The following is a 22,979-nucleotide window of genomic DNA, read 5'->3' as shown; positions in this document are numbered from 1 at the left end:
TTTCCCCTAGGGTGTGTCTTCTGTATTTTCAGCAAGAGTACAACAGCTTCCAACAAGAGGACATGAGGCATGGAAAGCAGGAGGCTGATGAGTGTGATAACAGTGGATGTGGAAAAGGTGAAAGACAAGTATTCCATGTTGGTGGTCATCATGACAAGGGACTATCTCTCCTTCCTTACCCAGAGATAGGGAGATCACAGCCCTAGAGGTCAGCGCAGGGAGGGATTGAAGCTGCTGTAATGTAAGTACTTGCTCAAGGGACATAACAGAATCAGACAGGGGAGAGGCCACCACTGGGTGAAGTGGGAGAGGTTGATGAGGGTCACAGGATGCAGGATGGGGGTAGGGTCCCAGCTGCAGCCCCCAGAGGTTCTTCCCTCTTTTGCTATCATCCCCTGCCAATGGCACAGGCCATGGGAGAAAAAGGGGCTGGGATACCCTTTGGTTGCTTCTGTCCAATTTTGAAGGTGGAACCTTCTCAGGAAAAGTGGTCTGGAGCTTTCCATGAATTATCTCACTGATTCATAGATGGTTACATCCTGGGCGGGGCTTGCATGGGAGTCTGCACGAGGAGTAGCTCTGCCAGTCACAGCAGGTGCTACCCAGCATTCTGGGCTCCTTCACTTTGCACCCCCAGTTTTGAATACGATTTTTCACTGTTCAAAGATGGTCAAGTCTGTGCTTTTAAATAGGGTTTTAAAAATAGTAAACTTTTTTGTTTTTTGAAGAGACAAAACACGTATATTATGCAAAGCCCCAATGTCACAAGAGCTGCAATGAAACCTCCCTGCCACTCTGTGACTCAGTCACTTAGTTACCTCAAAGACTCAACCAACATTCTCAGTTTCCTGTGTATCCATAGCTCCATCCCTCTCTTTAGTATGAATGATGGTATCTTGCTTTTTTTTTTTCACTCAACAACGAGTCATTATGAGTCCCCTAATTGTGCTTTTATGGCTGCATAGCATTTCATCATGTAGGCAAACCATGATTTGTTTAACCGATCCCCTACTGGTAGACATCTAGGGTATCACCAATGTTCTGCTACTACAACCAATCCCAAAATAAAAAGCCTTGGGTACCTAGCATCATGTACACATTTGAATGTATCTGTGGGGTAGAGTCCTGGAAGTGGACTTGCTCAGTAAAGGATGTGTGCATTTATGATTTTGATAAATGCTCTCAAACGACCTTCCATGGAGATTGTACCCACTTACCTCCCCACCACTAATGTAAGAGAGTACCCCTTTCTCCACACCCTCTCTCACATAGTTTGCTTTTGAACTTATGTGTTTCTACCAATCTGAGAGAAGAATATGGAATCTTGGTGTACTTTTAACTTTATTTATTTTATTATGAGGGAGGGTGTTTCCTTGGAATAGATTGTGCTGGTTGCTCTCCACTGGCCCCTCCAGATGTCTTATCTGCCTTTCTCTATCCTGTGCTGTAGCCAGGAGGCCAACCTCTACGTCGAATGCATCACTCGGGCTGGGCTTCCTTCTTCTGGCTTCTAGTTGGGCTTGGCCTGGGAGGGACAAGGAGGAAAGCAGAGGGAGGGAGGAGAGACAGGTTGGGCATTTATTCAATGGCAGTCTCTCTTCCATGGCCCCCGTCAAACTCCATAACACCACTCCTTACCCTTGCTCCTAAGGTCTAGAAGAGGTAGCACCTTCCTGCTGGTGCCCCAACATCCCTTGTCGGTCCCCTTCACGCTTCCCACTCCTATGTACATAGTGCCCACACCAAACCCTCTTCAAACAAGCATTTTGTAAGCACCATCTGTTTCCTGCCAGGTCCCTGATGAATGCAAAAACTTTCAAAGAAATTTTAACATTCTGCTCTTCTGGGGAATTTGATGTTAGAGAACAGCCAATGCTTGTAAATCTAAGAAGAAAAAAAATCCCAAAATACGAGGTGGCCTAAAGAAGGTACCAGTTATTTTCCTAGGAACCAAGATCATATCCATTCTAGTAGCCACCTGTTCTTCTAGCAGAGGTGCTAGTCTGGATTTTATCCTCAGGGAGGTCTAAAATAGTCATAACTTTTTTTTTTTTTAACATGGGCAGGCACCAGAAACTGAACCTGGGTCTCCAGCATGGCAGGCAAGAATTCTGCCACTGAGCCATCATGGCCAACCCATAAAATATTCATACTTTTTCCCCTCATTTGTTTTTCCTATTAAACCAGCATCTTTGGCCACCACCCAATACCACCACCATTCAGCAGCACTGGCCTACCACGCTTTCTAGCTGTGCGACTGTGTCAGTCCATGTCAGTCACTCCCACCCTCATCAACAACTCCTGTGTTCTCTCAAAGTACAAGCTGAACTCCAGCTGGCCACATCTCTTCCAGGGCAGTTTCATAGTTGCTTACTGAGCATCTATTATGCACTGGATTTCTGGAAAAACAAAGATGATGATTTTCTTCCTTTGAGGTATTTATAGTTCAGAAGGGTAAGGGGGACAATAAACAAACATTAATCATCATTGAAATTAAAGTCTATTGGATCTATCTAAGATGTGAGCCTAACTAGTGACCCTGATTTAGAGACTCCGCAGACAAATGGAGCCCAAAATATTCAAAGACATAATATAATAGCATAGCACTTCCTTGATGTAAGGAAAGAACTAAATCTGTAGTGCACAAGCATATGTTGCATTCCAGAAAATGTTGATGGAGGATGATTGGCACTGAGACATTCCCTGGTTAAATGTTTAGACTTCGAGAGGAAAGAAAGATTTCTTCAGGCACCCAGCAGCAATGTCAAGGTACTGGTGTTAGAGGAGTCAGTCCAATGAGGAACATTCATGACCCAAAGATGACTGGGGAAAGTCTACAGACTTCTGAGGAAAAGAAACTGTGACCCAAGTATATCATACCAAACAAGTTATTATGTGAGGATAAAGGCAATAATAAAATGTTTTCAGACATATATTATGAAATGTGCACCCTAATCCTGTTTGGAAAATTAATTACATTAAACTTCTATTATATAAAACTTCTTAATGATGAAATATATATATATATATATATAGAGAGAGAGAGAGAGAGAGAGAGAGTCAGCTCTGTTCACCTGGAGAACTCTGACTCTCCCTATAAACATGGGTGTTCCTCTTTCTTTGAACCGTTCATGGATACCAACAATTCAAATAAATTTCTCTTTCTGTGAAAGTAGAATGTGTCTCAGGACTGTTGGGAGCCACTTGCAGAGGGTATGCCTAAACTGGAGAACCAGTTTACCCTGGAGACTCAGTGAATGGACAGGAGCCCCCGCCACGCTTCACTCCACACATCTGAGGAGACCCACTCTCATTCTCAACATCTCCACACCCCTTCCCTGGTTTTACTGCTCCTGCAGGACCTGTATGGGTCCCAGATTTTCATGAGTGACACTTTATGAAGATCGGTTTTATGTGTCAGCTTGGCTAGGCTATGATCCCTATTGCCTCACTATACCAAACACTAATCTAAATGTCGCAAGATGTTTTGTAGATGTGATTAACTTTCATAATCAGTTGACTTTAAGGAGATTATCCTAGATACTGTGGGTGGGCCTGATTCAAATTGTTGAAAGGTCTTTAAGAGCAGAACTAAGGTTTCCAGGAAGAAGAATAAATGCTACCTGTGGACTGCACCTTTGGCACATGCTGCTGAGTTTCAGCCTGCCCATCCCTGGTGACCTGCCCTACAGATTTCAGATTTGCCTGGTGTTTTAGTTTGCTTAGGCTGCTGGTATGCAATGCACCAGAGATGGAACAGCTTTTATAAAGGGGATTTATTTAGTTACAAATTTACTAATTTGAGAAGTCACATGAGATGTCTGCTGGGCGTATCTCCTGGCCTCTGGGTTCAAAGGGCTTTCCCCAGGGGGTGTCCTTTCTGCCTCTCCAAACGTCTGGTTCTGAGCCAGCTCTGAGCTCTGAACTGTGTCGTGCTGAGCTGTGCTGAGTTCCTTCTTTTTCTTCTGACTTCTTTTAAGCCTCATTCATTGCCGAAGGGGCTCCCTGTAATGGGCCACAGATAAATTTCACATGCTGCTGATTTAAGTCCACAGCAATAGAACTTTGCACCATCAGCTGACCAAGTTGATACCTGAACCTGGCTATCACACCTGGTCAGCCTCCACAATCAAGGACGCCAGTTCCTTGCAGTGAATCTCCTACAAGGTCTACCTCTCTGGTTGAACTTTGGTAACCAGATAGTTTTTTTCGCTTTTTCCGACTTTTAGAGTTCACCATGTGCCAAGGGTAAGTGCCAGAATGGCTAGTGCACAGGCTTGGGGACATCTGTGCCAGGTTCCGTACAGGAAGAACTTGTATATAACCTAAATATTTACCATCTTTCTTCTTCCCTTCCTTCCCCATGGGATAAAACACCTCCCAGTTGCGGTACTGACCAGCTTTTTCCCTAGCTCCAACTCAGAATGTTCTCCCTGTCCTTGGCAGGGTTAGGAAAGAGGAGCCAATGGGAGGCTTTGGTGAGTATCATTCATTTGTTTATTTGAGACTTAGGCTCAAAAAACCAGATCCAATCTTCAGAAGCTTATCTTTATGGTTTCCATTTTATTGAATCTCATTTTGCTAATTCCTCGTGATTCCATACTCCCTATTAGCCATAATGGGTTCTTTATTGGTTTACCCCTAATAATATGTTAATTGATATCTCTTATTGCTTTAAAAGCCAAGCTTTCCCACATTGAGAATCCCCAACAATTGAGCCATTACTAATAAGGTTCGGATATGGGGAGATTTGTACGATTCCAAATTTGGCAGGGGGGAAGGGAGGCTGTCCTTTAGGCAGCAATGTTCCAGGCATGAAGCTTCTTTGCCAGTTCCTAAAGGCGTGTGGCTCGAGCTGTGGGTGGGAGTCAGGGAAGGCGAGCGGACAGCCTCAGCGCAAAGCGCCGCGTGGCCTGGAGAAGCTCCTTCCTGAGGGGGGGTGGGGGGTGGGGGGACGCCGTGGGGACTTGCAGAACCCGTCTGCAGCCGGTGCCCCCAAGACGTGCGACAGCAGGACAACATCGTGTTCAGCTGTTTGTAAACCAAGCAGCAGCCTCGAAAACATCCCGCTCCCAAGGAAAACATTGATCTGAAGAGGCTTGGAGTGGGGCTCGAGCCTCAGCAAGCACGGAAGGGCCCTCTTCAACCAACACAATAAATTAGTTCAAAGCCGATGACAGCCCCGTCGATTACCCACCGCCCCACAAAGGAGGAAACGCTCTGGTCCCCTTCCCGAAAACATAGATAAAAATTGTGTTCTTCTCCTCTAATGAGGCAAGCTCAGATATAAGTCAATAGAGCAATTCATTAACAAATCTAATGAAATCCCCTGGGCTGCCGGCGAGATGGCAATGAAAGTCTCCTTGGGCAGACTGACCATATGTTGAGGGTCAGATTGCTGAGTGGTTTCCCCTGGTCTATTCACGGCCCACATATGCCAGTTAAGGTCACTGTTATCAGACACTTTCTCTGTACACAAAACAAAATTTCCATATGGCCCATGGAAATGGTCTGGCCCCGCTCCTGGGCAGCTTCCCACGGCTCTCCCTTTGTGCGGCGCGGGTTAGAAGTGTAAAAGAGGGTGTGAGGGTTACCTCGCCGCTCAATTGCTCTCCCTGCTTTGTGCGTCAGTCCAATTTGGGGGAAATCTGCAACACTTTTTCCCCTGTCTTTCAGGCACAAATGCTCATGCCAGTCTATTAGAACGTGATGGAAGTACTGATCGCAGCCTCCGCATTTAAATCCTTTTGAAACCGCGGTGACCTGCTGAAGCGCGTTCCGAGGGGAAGGGCCCTCTCAAGGTTCTTTCAAATCCACATAAATAAAGGCCTTCCCTGGCTTAAAGTGGCCCCTCCGATTGAGCCCCACAGAGCCCCTCAAAAAAGCTCAACACGATTGTCATGGATATTACATGACAGTAACAAGAACAGGCCAGGGGAGACAAGGCTCTGAGATGCACAAAACTGGACAGAGCTTGCTTCATGATGGGGGCCCCGGATCGCTGACAGCCCAGTAAATAGGCTGTTTAACCCTTTGAAAGTGAATAAAGAGGGTGTAGACAAATGCTTTCTGATGGAGTTTGTGCATGTAATACTCAACAGAGTACACACCCTCCAGGGCTTCTGGGGCCCGGGGAGGGAGGTGGGGGTGGGTGGGAGGGGGTGGGAGGGGATGGGCTGGGAAAAGCGGGGGCCGGAAGCCGCTGCAGGATTTCTTACGGAGGAGGCAGGTGACCGGGATGGCTGGGTCAGCAGCAGGCCGGTGTCCCGGGGCCCCCGTGGCTGGTTAACCTCTGGCGGTCGCTGAAGTTTGGGGAGCCGTCACGGCGGCCCACGCCACCCCGGCCCCTTCCAGCGAGTTTTCCGCTCAGCACGGCCCTGAGATGATGACCGTTAAGTCACATCATGACAACAACAGACAACAGGCATAGGATTCCTGCCGAGGCAGATGCTCTGCCAAACAGCCCCCCATTTAACGACCATCACCTCTCGGCAAGGTAGCAATGACTAACCCCATTTTACCGGTGGGGAAACTGAGGCTCTCGGTGGTCAGGCAACTTGCAAGGGATTCGCAGCTGGTGAGCAGTGAATCAGGGCTTAGAACAGGGGCCGTACACTGCCGCCATCCACACTCTCCACCCCTCTGCTCCCCGTCTCCAGCTGTGACCTTCCCATTGTCTGGAAGAAGGAAAGTCCCTGTTCAGTCTTGCCAGTGTTTTAATATGAGAAGGCTGTTTCTCCCCCACTCCCCCCGCCACCCCCATCCTTCAATCTGATTTTGAGGGGAAATATATTTCTATTGACCTAAGAAGCCAAAATAAACAGGGGAATGAAAGCTGCCTCCCAGAAATTTAAAATTATGCATATTGCCTCCAATTTCATAAGCTGTTTAGGTTACCATTGAAATGATTCCCCTGTGACCCACAATTCCTAAGGCTTGGCAGCCGTGGAGTTTCCATAAATCCAAATACTACTGTTTCTAACCTCTGACTGTACTTTAACTGGGAAAGACCTTTTTAATTCATTTAACTCATTTTAATTGTCTGTGGGGGGATGAGAGCTTTCCTTGGCCGGCTTTGCTGGCGGGGAGGCTGCTCGCGGGTGTGCGCGCTGCCATTCACCGAGACCGCTCATGAAAATGCACGCCGGGCTCCTCCACCCTTTGGTGATCGTAATATTTCTTCCTTACTGTTTATGTCAGACGAGTCATTACTGGGAGAGGCTGACACGTCTGACATGTGTGGCATCGACCCACATTAGGTGGTCCTTCGATAATTTTTAGACAAAGTTTAGACAGTGTGGCACGAGCCCAGCCCTGTTCTCAGCGGCAGAAATGAAAGGAAAATACAGCTTCTCATGTGGGCTCCTTGCACGTTATGATTAACCCTATTTGCATGGGGTCTCTTTCTCCCCAGCTCTAGATTGCAAAGCTCTTGTGGTCTGGGGTCTTGTCAAAGCCATGTATGTACTCTCCACCCTCCCTTCCCACCCCGTGTTCATATCAAACTTATGAAACAAGTTTTATTATTTAATAGAGAAAAAGGTCTGAAGCCCAGAGAGGTTAAGCAACCTTACCAGAATTAACAGCTCAAAGCCTAAAGTCAAGCCCCAGTCCGGCTGCCTTACTTAGTGGAGTGTCCAGTATGGTCAAGAGTCAGCAGCTACTTATTCCCATTTCAGTAGGGGCGAAGGTTGAAGCTCACAGGCATTTCGGCATTGATTTTATCCCATCCAGAGTACCTCACGATGACTTCCTCACTGGTCCTTCACCTCCCCGCCCCTTTTCTTCCCTGTTGCCCCGACAAGTGGCTCTGACAGTCTGGGCTTTCGTTTAAGGCCAGATCAATCCATGTAAAGAAATGTCTCATAATTGCTTGTGTTTTACTACTGAGAAATAAATGAGCATTTTCCATCACCTGGTTTAATAGCACCTACTTTGACTGCAAGAGGTAGCAAATCAATGGCTGGCAAAGGAAAAGGAGAATTTTTTTAATAACTCATACTTTAGCTACATGATCTCGAAGTTATTACAAATTATAAGGTTAAGACCTCTTAGACAAATCCTAGCTGCTTAAAAATTTAAAACTCTAGGGTAAAACACTGAAGTACTAATGAGCTTCAGGCTACTAAATACCGGATTCTAGGGGGAAAAGTCTTGTTTTATGTGAGAGCGTATCAGTGCATAAAAGCCAGATTGTGAAATGCTTAAGAAAAGAACTGGACTGGGGGGAGCAGAGAGGCAGGAAGGCGGGTGTGGAATGGCGGTTCAGAAAGATGAAAAAGGTAATGATGGTGGGTTAGAACGTTCCGGATGAGACCGGCTGGTTGTCTGATTGAGAACTGTAAGACCTGGGCTTCCTCTGAATGCTTCATTATGTCAACGTGCACAGCGTTGGGTTTTCTGTAACACATCCCTTTGCTCTCCGAAGAGAAGAAAGAAAAGCATTTTATGAACCGAGGTGCCTTCACACCAGGGTTGGAGAGGGTGTGTGTGTGTGTGCAGTGCATTTGCATTTGTGTGCATGTGTGTGTGTGTGTGTGTGTGTGTGTGTGTAGAAACCTTTCATGAGGAATCAGGATTAAAAATCTCTAAGAAAATATAGCAGGCAGAAGCGACACGCAGTATTTATTTTCCCAATGGAAATGTAAACAGTGGTGAGAGATGAAAATATTTACAGAACAAACTGACCCGACCCAATTAAACGCTCTGAGAAATGCCTGCCTCACAAAGAGCTGCAGGAGCTGGCAGGCTTCATTTCCTATGCAATGGCATGTGACACAAATGACTTAGCCCCTCTCCCCGGGACCCTCCAGCTCATCACCAGAGCACACCCTTGGAGAGAACCCACCACTCACAGAGGCCGATGAGGACCTGGTAAAGTTCACACTCAAGTTCAAAGGTTTTGCTGGTATAGCAGACAACAATTTTCAAGTTATTTCCATTTCTTAGCTTTCAGGGGTTGAGATCACTGCCTCATCGACCCAGTCTACGACTTTCAATGTCCTTCCCGTACTTCTGGTTCAGGGACAGCCCACAGTGACAGCCCTGGGTACCCCCACCCCACCCCAATTTCCAGCATCCCAACCAGGGCTGACAATAAAGCCCCAAATGACCTCATTTTAATGGATGATGCTAAAATGGGCCATTTGGAGGGAGCTCCTGTTCGCGCCACACAAACCTCCGCGTTCCAGCCAGCTCGGGTCTGAGTTCCACATTTAAAATTAAATTATGCTTGGGATAATATTGTCTTGCGCTCATAGTTGCTGACATGGATATTGACAAAGACTTAGCCAGTATTTTAATAAGAAAACAAAACACAGGAAAAGGCTCCAGAGTTTCCAGGTAGATCATTAGGAAGCCGCCTTCGAGGCCAGAGGCTGGCAGTGCCTGCATCACAGTTCGTCATACAACTTAAACTTCTTTTGACATCTAGTTATGTCGAAATGTGACTGATCACCTAGGGGTTGGAGCTCCAGAGAGGGAAAAGTTCACTGACAGACAGCAGCGCACGAAGCAGCTCTTAAATGAGAATCAAGAGAAAGTAGCATCCGGGGGTCCTGACAAGTCTGCAGCTGCTATCTGGTGCCGTCTAACTAAGGCAGCCCTGTTCTGGTGAGTTCCATTAGCATCTGCACGCTTCTGTCTCATTATCACACATCTGCCCACCTTTATTCCAGTAACGCTGCCTCTCATCTGACAGCTCAGGCATTGTCAGGGGCTGGATATTATGGAAGCAGGGTACAGCAGGCTCACCGTGTTCCCTTTTATTTTCTAAAGACTAGTGTACAGTTTGACAGTACCATGGCATGGAGGCGAAAAAGATAATTAACATATTGGGCCATTCCTAAACAAAGCTGAGGTGCAGATTCCGGCGCAAACACTACTAGCTGAGTGGACTGTGGGGGGTTGGGGGTAGGGGGTGCTGGGAGATCAAAGCTGGTGTGGCCCTTTGCCCAACCCCAGAGTAAGAAGCCAGAGGCCAAAAATGAGCTTAACTTCCTGATATTTCAAATAAAAAGAAAAAAATATATTCTTTGGTTTTGATCAACTTAACAGCAGTCAACATCTCGGCTTAAGGATTTTCTCGGCCATGTCACATGCTTTCAAACTCAGCTCTGGCAGATGCAGGAAGGAATGAGAGCCCCTACTTCGCTCTCAGTTCCCGCCCATGGTTAAAACAACAGGCTAACGTGGCCCCACTTTGTGGAAAATGACATCCCCACCTAGCTACCTGGCTATCAGGACTTCAGCAGCTGCACCTGCCTCCCTAGAACCTGGAAGGGGAGGGGTGGTTCTGTGCCCAAGCAGCAGCCAGGAGGGTTTGGGGGTTCTCTGCTCTCCTCCTGGTGCACCGGGAGCTGGGTTATCCCCACCCCTTGCCTGCTGGCCTCTTCCTTCGGGGAAAGGAAGGCCCGGTAAGTGTTCCGGTAAGTTTAAGTTCTGAAAGGACTTTGAGCATTCCTGAGTTGGATTCTAGGTGAAAACTGTGGTCCTCGCCTTGGGAAAGATACAGGATTGAACATCTTCCCTCTGAGGGGAGGGAAACCCAGTCCCCTGCTTCCCAGAAGCCCTTCTTTACCCTGCCAACACACAGGAAACAATAGAATTTAGCAGAAAGGGTAAAAGGTGCCCACTGGGAATCAGACCCCAAGGGACCCCAAACACAGCCTAAAATGGCATCACTGATGAACCCCAAGCAGCCTGAGGAGCTGGTACGTGCAGTTGCCTTTAGAGCCATTTTGGAAACTCTGGGCTCCCCTCCCTGGCGCTCACGGCTTTCATCCCTCCGATATTTCTTTGTTCTCCTGCTTGCTGACGGTTTGTATGGGTTAATGGAAAAATTACTGCTATTTTGCAACAATGCAATCAAAGTCAGTTCAGCAAACCCTGATAAAGTGAGAATAGCTTATTCAGATTGAGCTGGCAGGCCTGAACTCACAATTGCAAAGTTTGAATACAAAATAAGATATTTCTTTAAAAAAAAAAAAAAAAAGACAGAATCCGTTGTCATTCATGCTAAAAAGGCATTACAGACTGTCGACACTGTACAGAAAAATAGGAGATGTTGACCTTTTTATTATAGACTTTTCTCTACTGTTGCCCTTCTTTCAACCGCGCACCGCTCCCCCTCCCCCCTGTCCTCCCCCCTCCCCCCCTCCACTCACACACACATTCTCTTCAGCTGTATGTTATCTCAAATAATTACCCTCGCTTCTGGCTGTCCCTGGTGACTTCTGCTGCTAAAAAAGCTACTCATTGTCGGAGACTGAAGAGGGATTTCAAACCTGCTTCTTGTGGCCGGGCAACGGCTCTTAATTAACCACTCAGGTATTGTGGAAGCTCCCAGCCCAGCTCGCTTCCATATGGCTGGAACATGTCCGCAGTGATAATCACGGAAGGAAATATTGTATCAAAAAAAAAAAGCTCTCACAACCGAAAGCTTGTGCAAATTATTTTTAATGATTCTTCTCTGGTGAGTCGGCTTATTTGTTATTTCAAGCAGAGGGAGAGGAAGGTATTTGTCCCTGCCCCCCCTACCCCCCACCATGCCCACCGCACATGCCCCCCACCCCCACCCCATGTCCCCCACCCTGTAGCCGACCTGAGTCCCGTTCTTAAAGAGTGTGCTCCAGGAGTTAGGGATGCCCCAGAATGCTTATCTCAGGATGGTTTGCACAAGCTTTTGTTTCTATTGGGTGTCGCGCTGTCCTCAAACACAAACACACACGCACACACACACACACAGAATTTCCAGCAGCGAGTGATTTTAAATAACGGGAGGACTGACGGTCTGCAGTGCTTCATATAGCCATGCCTCTTGTAGTTCTTGCTTTAGATAATCCGGGGGTGGGGGTGGGGGGTGGAGGGCAGAGGATTGGAGGTGGTGAAGTTTATAAACCTAATTAAAAATGAAGTTGCATTTACATTTTAAAAACCACCCATCCACCGGCGTCCGATGTCACCAGACATTATGTATGATTTTTACTTTGCAACTGAAACCATTACATTTAAAAATTCATTACAGCAAGGTTAGTTAGACACATGATGGATGCGGCTTTAATCCTGCCATACATTATTATAGTTAAAATGTAAATGATGAAAAATATTTTGTGCTTATCAGCATTTATGTGGAAATGTGTTTTACAGTGATATATGGTGTTATATTTCTATTATTGTGATGAAAAGAAAGCAATACAAAAAGATGAAGTGTTTATTAAAACATGGTTACTTGTGATAACATATTCCTGTTGTACATGACTTTAACATATTCAGCGGAGGGCATTTGTCCAAAACAACTGGGAAATGTGTTTGCTGTGCAGTTCAGGCTAGGGTTTTTCTTCTGATTACAGCTCTTTTTAATAGACTAATATTAATTCAAAATCATGTAAGATGCTCTGAATTTGGCAGCCCTGTTTCCTTTCTGACATGGTTAAAAATGCATGTGTGTGTGTGTGTGTGTGTGTGTGTGTGTGTGTGTGTTTAAAGAAACGGTCTATGATTCTAAAAGGAGGGCTTGTGTGCTTCTACAATCACCGAGAGGGAAGCAGGCCCTCCAATTAAATGATGTTTCCAAAGTGATGTCATCGAGGACACAATAAAATCCTATTAGAGCTGTTAGTAACATAATGGAAAAGAAATATCAAACTTCACTTTCCAATCAGGTGAGCATAAAACAATGAAAAGGCCGCTTTGGGCCCATTGCTGCTCCCATCAGGGCACGGGAAGGGCTCAGCTGCGATGACGGCCGAGCCCACAGGCCAGGTGCACTGCAAACTTCAGATACCGGGCCAGACGGGAAAGTTCCCTCCTAACTCTCCTTTGCCAAGTTCCCTCACAATGTGGTTCCTGCCTCCTGCTCCCCTCCCCATCTCTCACCAGCTCCAGAACAATGGTACATCCAACTGCAAAATGAAAAACTCCACAAAAAGAAAATAAACCAGAATGAGCAACCAAAAAAAAAAAGAAAAAAAAGGAAAAGAAAATTTATTACCAAATTCTATTTAAAGAAAAGGAACAAAAGGGCTTCCTACAGGCATTCTCTGTTCTATTTAAGAAAAGCTGTTGAATATTTCACCCACATGTCCCTATAACCTTTAGAGTCAGAATATGTCATAATGTTTACCCATCTACATGTGACGCATACCTGGTAAAGGTAGCTCCTTGTTACCTGAGTCGCTGTCTAAATCGTACCACTTTGATGACAAATTATGTACTAGATTTGGAATCGACCAGCATTGCAAGTCACTTCTACCTGGCCCACCTTTCACTCAGCTTCCCAAGGTAAACTCAATGCAACCCTCCATCAGGTTTTTTCCCTGCCTTGCTTTTTCTTCTCCTGGCATCTGCTTGCAGGTCGAGGCTGCCCTGGACCTCACACTGTCAGGTTTAGCCCCCGTCGGGCCACCTTCAGTGCAGGAAACAAGGGAAAAGCGGGCCAATGAAAATACGGGCCTCGGGATTTCCTATCTCAGCGCTCTCCTGAGCTCAGCTCCTCAGCTGCCTGGAGTTGTTATCTTTAGGAAGTCCGAGGTGGGGAAGAAGGAAGGTTCCTCTGGCTCCCATCCTAGTTATAAGACACGAGACTCCTCCCTGTACACCTTGGGAACATTGTCACGCAGGGGTCACATCCGCTTAGACCCGGTGCCAGCGGCCGAGCGGCCCCTGACCTGCACTGTTCTCCAGGTCCCTTTGTTTGAGGCACGAAACTAACTCAGCTGATTTCCTTCAAAGCCCAGGTGACAAGGTTTCTCAGGGCGTTTTACTGCTCAACTAGGAAAGGAAGGGCTCTAGTACCCGCTACGAGACACAGCTTTTCTCTTCCATGTTTGTTTGTGTATGTGTTGTTGTTTTTTTAGTTTTGTTTTTTTTTATTTTAAGGAAACACACACATGCACACATGCACACAGTCCTTTCCAAGGCAGCAGGAGCTCTTGAAACAACTCCCCTAAGGCACACCCCTCAGTCCATTTTCCTGCTTAAAGAATTTCCCTCAGCCTGGTAGATCTGAGAAGCTGTGGACTGACCCGAGGTTGCCCTATTAAATGTATATATTTCTTGTAGCTGAAGAATATTTGCTGAAAGCTGGATTATCACTTGGTAGACCACCAGCAGCTGTTGAAAACCAGGGCATAAAAGCTTGTTTATGTCTTTAATGGCCCACTTAATGATGGAGCAAGTATGTTATTCATAATAAAATGCCAAGGAATAATCTTAATACCCAATGCATGGCGCTAGCGAATTAAGAAACATCTGCTGTGTCATAAAAGAACATTTTATTTGGGGTCTACATTAAAAACATGATCCCATGGAGTTCTACTGATTTATATTGTACACAACAAATTATGATGTCTTGAAGTAATTATGATTTACAATTAAACCTACAAGGGCCACTCTTGGAAAGAAAAAAATCCTGCCCAGTCTTTATCACTCTGGGTCCTTTAAGCATAGACAACTGCCCTGTCTCTCTATATTCCTCCAAAGCAATGTTTAAAAATCTCTTTTGGCATTTGTGCCTCTCTAGGAAGATATCAGTAAGCTTAACGGTATTTTCCTGAAGTCACCAATGCAGAATACAATGGCTATTTGATTTTGTGGACAAAGGTATAAGAAGAATCCCTTCTCCCCTTGTCTTTGGCCTGACTCGGACCCTGGAGCATATTTTCAGGTCACGTGAGGGAGGGCAATTCAGAATCGGGGGTGTCTTTGGGGATGAGAACAATGACCCCCACCTCCCCCCAAAGGCTTAAGGGTGGCAGTGGGGGAAGTGCGTCCTCAGAGGGAGAGACGTGAGGCGCCTGGGGACAGCGCGGCCCGGAGCCCCTGAAGCAGGAAGGTGCTGAGGGACGGGGTGTGGGCAGCCAAAGCCCAGGCCTCCTCCCCTCCTCCTGCCGGCCCCTGGCTGTCCACACCTGCTATCAGACCAGGAAGCCCGTGTCACCACCTCCGTGCCCACACCACTCACGAGAACAGGGACATGTCTAGTGCTTCCTGGAGCTGGGTCCTCAGAAAGGCACATGTCGCAACAGAAGAGACAAGTTATTTTAAAAGCTGGCTGCAGGGCAAGCTGTTTGTTCAAGGGCAGTGGCTCTTGACCCGGGCTGCTTGGGGGGTGGTGGTGGCGGGAATGAGAGGACTCAAAGAAAACCCACGCCTGACCCCACCCGCAGGGATTCGGATCTAATTGAGCCGAGGTGTCCTCCCCACTGCGCCCCACCCCCACCAATGGTCTATTTCAGAAGTCCCCTGAGATGGTTCTCAGGTGCAGCCAGCATCCAAAACGACTCCTCTAGGGAGACTGGGTCATCATTTTTTTTTTTTTTTACATGGGCAGACATCGGGAATCAAACCTGGGTCCTTGGGCATGGCAGGCAAGCACTCTTACCTTGGGTCATCTTTTTGCAAAGCTGGGTGACATTGTCGTGAGGCAAATACCTCCATGAGCCTTTTGTGGTTTTAAGAAGTGAGGCCACCTGGATGTTTGCTGAGGCCAATGAGAAAAAAGAGAGAGCTCCGCAGCTCCGAGTGACAAAGGAACACTTTTTTGAAACTCCCTCCTGGCACGGGTGTGAGGAGTGGTCTGGATGACCAGGAGGAGCCCACGCATTTCTGGAAGGAGCAACATCTGCCACTCCATTGGCAGACGACGATTTTTTGCTCGGTGGTGGAAGGACCTCCCACCCCCCCTTAGTCCCTGGCATAAGCCCTGTGTTACCCTGATCCTTCTTTGCCTGTGGCCCCCTTTTCATAGGTGAGGAGGCTGAGATGCCACCTGACCCTACCACCTCTCCTTCCCAGCCAAGGTCCAGGCAGAGATATTTCAGCTTTTGCCAGCCAAAAGGTCTCTTTTCAACTATCCTCTATTCAACTCTGCCATCACAGCACAAAAACAGTCAAAGATGGTATATAAAGAAATGAATTGGGTGTTAATCAGATTTTATGTATGGGCACCGAAATTTGAATTTCGTGTCATTTTCACATATTATGAAATGTTATTTTTCTTTTGATTTTTTCCCCAGTCATTTAAAAATGTAAGAAGCATTCCTAAGGGCAGTGCAACGGCGGCTCAGTGGCAGAATTCTCACCTGCCATGCCGGAGACCTGGGTTCAATTCCCGGTGCCTGCCCATGCAAAAGAGAAAAAGCATTCCTAGCTTGGCAGGACATACACAAACGGGGGTGGGGGGGCTGGATTTGTTCACCGGGCCATCATTTGCCAGCCACGGGTGAGACCCTGCTCATGGTACCTGGAACCCTAGAATTTTAATCCAAATCACCCAGGTCCGATTCCAGGGCTGCTCAGTCCTCGTCCCTGAGTTCCGCCTGCACCACCAGTGTGTATGCCCTCTGGACCTGAGAGTGGCCAGGGGGTAGCTGAGGTAGGAGGTGGGCAGCGAACAGAAACTGACGTGTGGGCCTGCACAAAGGCCTCTCCACCAAGGGTGGGACAGGAAGGAGGGCAGAGAGGAGGGATGTGAGCCGCGGGTCTATCTCTGAGGAGTCCAAGAGTTCTAAATACAAAACTGTCCTTCCAGGTGGCTGTGAAGCTCTATTTGTAAAGGCATGAGAATAGAATGTTCTAGAACATTTTGCTATTTAGAAAGTCTAAATCCTTAGGCATCCGGTAAATGGGTTTCCATCTGTGTCTCAGGGCCCTGCGAACATTAAGGATGGCCCTGCTCCGCCCAATCCCCGTTATTCTGAAACTTCCATTGGGGTCCACCTCTCACAGCTGGCCGGGGTCATGGCACTTTGGAGGACAACAGAAAAGGTGCTGAGCAGGGAGGGAGACACACCGCATGGTGGCGACTGGGAATCCAGCACAGGGATTCAGAGTGAAAGCACACAGGGCACGGCACTCAGGAATTCCAGACTTCTTGGCCAGAGGTTGGTCTTCCCTCAATAGGTGGGAGCTAAAGCCTGTTTATCTGAATAGTAAAGAAAAGGGGACCCTCAAAGGATTTGGACATACTCAGGTGAGGATCCCCTGGTCCTCAGCTTGCCCCAATCTGAGACTCTCCTGTTAAACAGTCTTCAACTCAAGAGTAGACAAAATCAGAGGTTCTGCTTTCCCCTGCCCTATACTGATCTCTCCTTCCAGGCCAGTTTCATCTGTTTCTGCCTAGCTCATCTTTTAATTCTTTAAGTGCAATTAGAGTATCTGTCCAACTGTCCGCCCTTGCCCAGATGGAAGCTGGCAACCAAGAGGGAAGGCATTTGGTTAAATTGTTCTAGAGTTCGTTCCAGCTGCATGGAGTGAAGTGCTGCATGGACCAGACCCACCCTCTCCCTCTTTAGGGACCCCTAAAGCCCCTCCCTGAAGCTGGTTCCAATTCCCACCCTGTGTCTCCCATCTGGAACAAAATGGGCAGGAGTGACACTTTTATGACAAACAAGTTGATGAACTAATGAAGACATTAATAAAATGTATATGAATATGATGAGTGCTTGCACTATCTGAGCAGTGATCTATAAGAAATATTTCCTCAAGTAGTGGACTCTGTAAGGCAGGACCATAGAAATGTCCCAGTTACCCTCCTTAGTCATCCTGCTACCAGAGTCAGCATAAATAGCAGAAGCTATGATGGAAAGGAGCCAAGCAGGCCACATGTTCATAGACATGTCTACTTCCCAGCCAAGTACATCACAGGCATATGACGGGCTTAATGAAAAACAAAAGCAAACAAACAAACAGAATTTCCATGGCCATAGAATCAAATACACATCTCTAGCTTGCACACAATATTACTACGATCTGGCCCAACCCTACATTTGCAGTTTCATCTCCCACTTTCTCTCTCTCTTTCCCTACGCTTTGCTCTAGCTGGACTCACCCAGGCACCATTTCCCAGAAAAGCCTGGTGTTTTCCAGGCTTCAATCCATTGCTCACACTTTCCCTTCCACTTAGGATTCCTTTTATTCTCAACTCCATTTTTCAGAACTTTCAGGGCCCTTCTCAAATGCTCACTTCTCCATCAAGCTAGGATTTCGTCTCCTCTACTTTTGCTTGAACCTCAGACTCAGCACTTAATTATCTGCCTTTGGGTCTTGTGGTTAAGTCAGTAACCAAGACAGTAAGTCCACCTGTATGACCTTGGAGAGTTGCATGACCTCTTAGAATCTCAGTTTCCTCATCTGTAAGATGGGAATGTTAACAGATGTGCATACATCACATGGTTGTCTGAGGATTGAGGATTCAGTGAGATGATACTTCCAAAGTACTTAGCATCACACCTGGCTCGGTAAATGGTGGTCAACATCATTAGTAGAGTTATAGGGAAAGCTTTTGGGATTCGGAGCAGAGAATGGACAACTTCAGAGCAGGGACTGAGCTTGACATGACACACAGGTAGACCACTGTCAAGCTCTTAATAAACAGCTGCTGCCTGAATACCTCCTTATATTCTTGAGTGGAGCTTAGTAGATTGTGAAGGGTAGCCCTTCCACTTCTGTGATCCCTCTTGCTCATCCAGCTTCCCAGCTTCTGTCCTCACTCATGCCTTCTAGGTCAGACATCCAGGCATGTACATGTCTCTGCCATGGTTTCCAACATATCTAAAAGTATTAGTTGGATATAAGTTTGCCTACATTTACAGAAAGCCCCAAAATAACAATGGTTTCTAAAAAAGATAGATTCTAGGTCTCCTTTGTTTCCAGAAAACTGGAAGGAATTGATCCAGAATGTGCCGTGGTATTAGAGGCCCAGGTACCTTCTATCCTGCTGTTCTACAATGTCTGGCCATGACTCTAAAATCAGTCACCTCATATCAAAGACGGCTCCTGGAGATACTCCAGGAGAGCTCCAGTAGAAAGTCACAAAGGACAAAGAACAGGGCCACTCCCTTTAAGGATGCATCTCAGAAGTTGCAATCATTACTGCTGTTCATAGTCGGTTGGCCAGAGCTAAGCCACATGACTGTGTCTAGCTGCCGGGGAAGCTGGAGAATTTCATCCTTATTCTAGGTGCCAAATGTCCAGTGAACGTTGGGATTCTATTTCCCAAAAGAAAAGGGAGAATGATGATTGGAGACAGGAGCATCTGCCCTACTGTGAAACATCACTATTATTATTTCTTTTACTTTAAGTGTATTTTAAGTTTATCAAAGTAATACAGGCTTATAATGGAAATAATAAAAACAGTGCTAATAGTGATAATGTGAAAATAACATCGTTCACTGTGCACCCGAATCTTACCTCTCCAGAAGCATCAGTTTCAATTCTTTAGCAGTTTCTTTAGGCATGACTGCCTAAACATGCATTTACCCCCACATTCCTAATAATATGGTTATACTACTATCTCTTCCAATTTAAGGAGCATTTTCTGCAAACTGGACAAAGAAAATTCTCTGGAGAGCCTCACTGTGCAATGATGCAGATGTTCACTAAAACTACCTAATTTTATTGCAGCCCTTCATCCTCATTCCACTAACTTGGCTACTTCTTTCCTATCAACTTTCAATTTTAACATATTATAGTCAAGTGTTAAAGATGCCTTCCAGTTTCAGTAAACATGGTGTTTACGTTTTCATTTCTCATTCTCCTGGATATTTGGAAGTGATTCCCACAAAGGAAAGGGGGCAGAAAAATATCTGTCTTCTCAGTTCTGGAAAGTTCTATGCTATTGTTTGATTAACAACTGTCTCTGTTTTCCGTTCATTCTTTTACTGAACTACATTTATCCCAAAAGGGAACTTCATGTCACCATTGCAAATGAAAAGCAAGAATGGAACAATAAAAATAAAAACACAAGCGTAATTTTATTAATGCTGATCAGATACTGTTGCTTATGAAGGTCTGAAGGTCCTGGGCTTAGGGTCTGCTCTCTTTTGGAGAAATAGTTCAGCAAGTATTAGAAAGATATTAAAGACTTAGTAACGTCAAATGGAAACTTTTTTCCTTTGTTGACCAAATAGTCCATTGAAAAATAGTGGAAAATGGGAATAGCCAGCCTACTCTATAATTCAAGGTCATGGGAATAACTGACCCAGTCCATAATTCAAGGTCATTTAACCTTATCTCTTCCCATCCCTGCTGCAGATCTTTGCGTAGTTGACTTCTTGTCATTGTTCAGGTTTCAGCTCAAATTTGGTCTTCTCAGAGAGGCCTCTGTCCACTCCTGCTAATAAAACTCTTGTCACACCCCACTGTTCTGTTTTATTTAATGCATAGCATTTATTGCCCTCTCAAATGACCCTATTTGTTTACTTGTTTATGTTCTATCCCTTCCACATGGCTGCTAGAATGCAAACTTCATGAGTGCAGGGAATTTTCCACCCCATTTACCCAATATGCTCAATGCTTAAACCAAAGATAGGCACATAGTAGATGCTCAATTAACTTTATTTTATGAATGAATAAATATATAAATATAAAAATAAGAAATTGTCCTACTTCATATTCAGTTTCAGTCTTTCATACATTCCAGTCCCTCCATGACTTTTACTTTCTCTTCCTCTCTTTCACTGTTGCACTCTCCCTTCCCTCTCCCTTCCCTTCAACTGTCAGGTTTCAGCCACCAGATTGAAACACTCCCATGTGAAGTGAAGAGAAACAATTCTGAAATGGCAGCTGAAACCAAGTTGAAATGTGCTGACAGCTCCCTCGCCACCTCTCATCTGCCCTGGGAGTAGCACCTCACAGGTACAGGCTGGCCAACTAGGCAGAAGAACTTTCATCTTAAAAAAGAGAGAGAGAAGGAGGATTTTAAAATGCGAAAGTGTTTTGGGTTGACATAAGTATAATTAATTTCTTCACAAGACAAAATAGACAGAGAAGAATGCCATTAAGAGTCAAGGTTTCAGGCTGCCAAAACAACAAATTAATTTGGGGAGAAAGGCAAACTAAACATGTTTTATTCTTCCCTCACTGTTTGAAAAAAAATTTTTTTTAATGAAATTAACATGGAAAAGTAGAGAAAGTTCACATAAAAATTCAGATTTCCAATCGCTTTTACAATATGGGGTGACCCAGCAACACTGGGCCAGAATTCCCAAACGGGAAGCACCATAGGAGCTGACCAGCATCCTCCCCTTTAGGGGAAACAGGGTCTCTAGTTGATGCCAGCTCTGTTATGCATTTGAGCTCCGATGGTGGAACCAGGGCACACGCACTAGGTCTTACTCCTCTACTTTCCCTGCAAGACTGAACCCAGAACCAGACACACAGTAGGTCCACAATTACCAAACCCTTGAATAATGTTATGACCCCTTGCGTTTTCCCAATTCATAACCAATCTATTCACTCTCACGCACCTCTATCTCTATGAAAATGTCATATTTCTTAATACAAGGAGTTCCCCTTAATCAATAAGACAACCCCTTAATTTTGTATGAGCAACATCTTCCAGAAATGAAATAGTCATGATTTAAAAATATATATTTAAACAACCACTCTGTATTTCCAAAACCAGACTGACAAGCACTTAAATGGGCAGGAAGCCACTTCCCACAGCAGAAAGTACTTTATTTCCTCCCTTATGAACAAACATAAGAACTTTCTTTAAAATAAGATAAGTGTCTGTGCTCACCCATGAAACATGGTTTCTGGTGGTCAGAGGCTCCCCCAGGCAATGAGGACATCTGGTGGGACAATGCATCTCCAGGGCAACTGCAAGTGGCTCTAAGTTTTGCGTATGCTCAGGGCGGGCTGCCTCCTCTCTAAATGAATAAATAGGAGGTCACATTGACTTGAAGAGGTAAGTAAGTAGGAATAACTACAGGTGATTATAGTGCTTTTTTGAACATTAGCCAGAGAGGCAGTGATCCACCTTCCATCTCCAGTAGAACAAGTTCCAGCTATTGAGATTGTGTGCAAATTTATTTAAGGTAATTTTAAAGAACGAGGATTTGGCAAATATCAGGAAACGTCAGAATTTTCTCTTTAATTAAGCAGGTCTCCTGGAGGTGAATTTGCTGACTGTTCTTCTGAATATTCAGCTGTAATAAGAAGGCTTGTCTCTACACTAGTATTTTGCAATCTTAGGGTATATAATAAAGCAGAACAACTAAACTAGTAAAAGCCAGTGAAGTTATGCAGGTGATGGACTCTTTCATATATAAATAAGAGCACTTCAAAGTTATCCATCAAATACTTCATGCTTGCTCATTTGGCTCTTTGAGCAGGAGTGGGACGGATGTGGTTAGAATATACCAGGAATTGCACATAACCCAAATCCCAGCTTATCCATGCCAAACTATGTGCTGAGTAATTGTTCCCAATGTACTATTATTAGTCCTGATCTATAACTTCAGAGCTTAATTTTTCTGCCAAATTCCTTAGGGTTAGTCAAAACCTTGGTTCACCCATGAGAGTGTGGCATTTGCGTACATCTTAACAGAAAACAAAATGTTGAAAACCACCGTTCTTTTTCATAGCGGCAGTGCGCTATGCCAGTTATCATTTTTTGACATTATCCATTATGTTGTTACATCTTTATGTAAGAAGTCGTGCAATAAATTCCTTCAAGGTTTTAATGTCAGGGAAAAATATTTCTCTCCAGATAAACATATATGTCTTCTTGTGATCAGATCATGAAATGATGAGCCACAAAGTTCAGCTTCTTGGTCTTTTTACTCTGTGCCAGCAAGCTTGGAGTTTCAAGTTGAAAAACCACTCGTAGTTGAATGTAGTGAAATGAACACTAAATTGGGAGCCTAAAGAGCTGACTTCTAGACCTATTTCTATCACTTGTAATCTGCATGTTGCCTTGATAATTTTACTTACTCTATCTTAGCCTGTTTGCACATCTATCAAACGATAATAATAACATCTGCCATCATAGGGTTTGGCAGACGCTCTAGACTGTCCACTTAGCACTCATCTGCCCCCTTTTTATCTTGATAACAGAAGTCTTGTATTGTTTGGGTTTCCATTGGTGATGTGGTCGGGAAAGGTAAGCCCAACCTGAGTGAATGAATCATAATTAGTCAAAGCTAAACATCATAATCCCACTCCTTTCCCTTGAATTGCTTTAGAGGTAGACA

General features: G+C 45.3%; 2 long non-coding RNA genes across 2 annotated transcripts in view; one reads left to right on the top strand and one right to left on the bottom strand.

Annotated features, from left to right (window-relative positions):
• Nucleotides 1-1,322: 1,322 nt before the first annotated feature.
• On the bottom strand, nucleotides 1,323-21,646 carry LOC143660306 (uncharacterized). Its single transcript, XR_013163934.1, has 2 exons — nucleotides 21,524-21,646; nucleotides 1,323-1,525 (listed from the first exon to the last, which is right to left on the bottom strand). It is a non-coding gene; the product is annotated as an uncharacterized LOC143660306 (long non-coding RNA).
• The window catches only part of LOC143660307 (uncharacterized), a 40,229-nt gene continuing 26,605 nt past the window's right edge, over nucleotides 9,356-22,979 (top strand). The window contains exon 1 of the long non-coding RNA XR_013163935.1: nucleotides 9,356-9,612. This is a non-coding gene — a long non-coding RNA (uncharacterized LOC143660307). The remainder of the gene's footprint in view (nucleotides 9,613-22,979) is intronic.

The sequence above is a fragment of the Tamandua tetradactyla genome, chromosome 16 (assembly GCF_023851605.1).
Source record: "Tamandua tetradactyla isolate mTamTet1 chromosome 16, mTamTet1.pri, whole genome shotgun sequence".
In the NCBI taxonomy this organism is placed as follows: domain Eukaryota; kingdom Metazoa; phylum Chordata; class Mammalia; order Pilosa; family Myrmecophagidae; genus Tamandua; species Tamandua tetradactyla.
The sequence above is the reverse complement of the archived record's forward strand: the minus strand, read 5'-3'. Positions and strand labels throughout refer to the sequence as shown.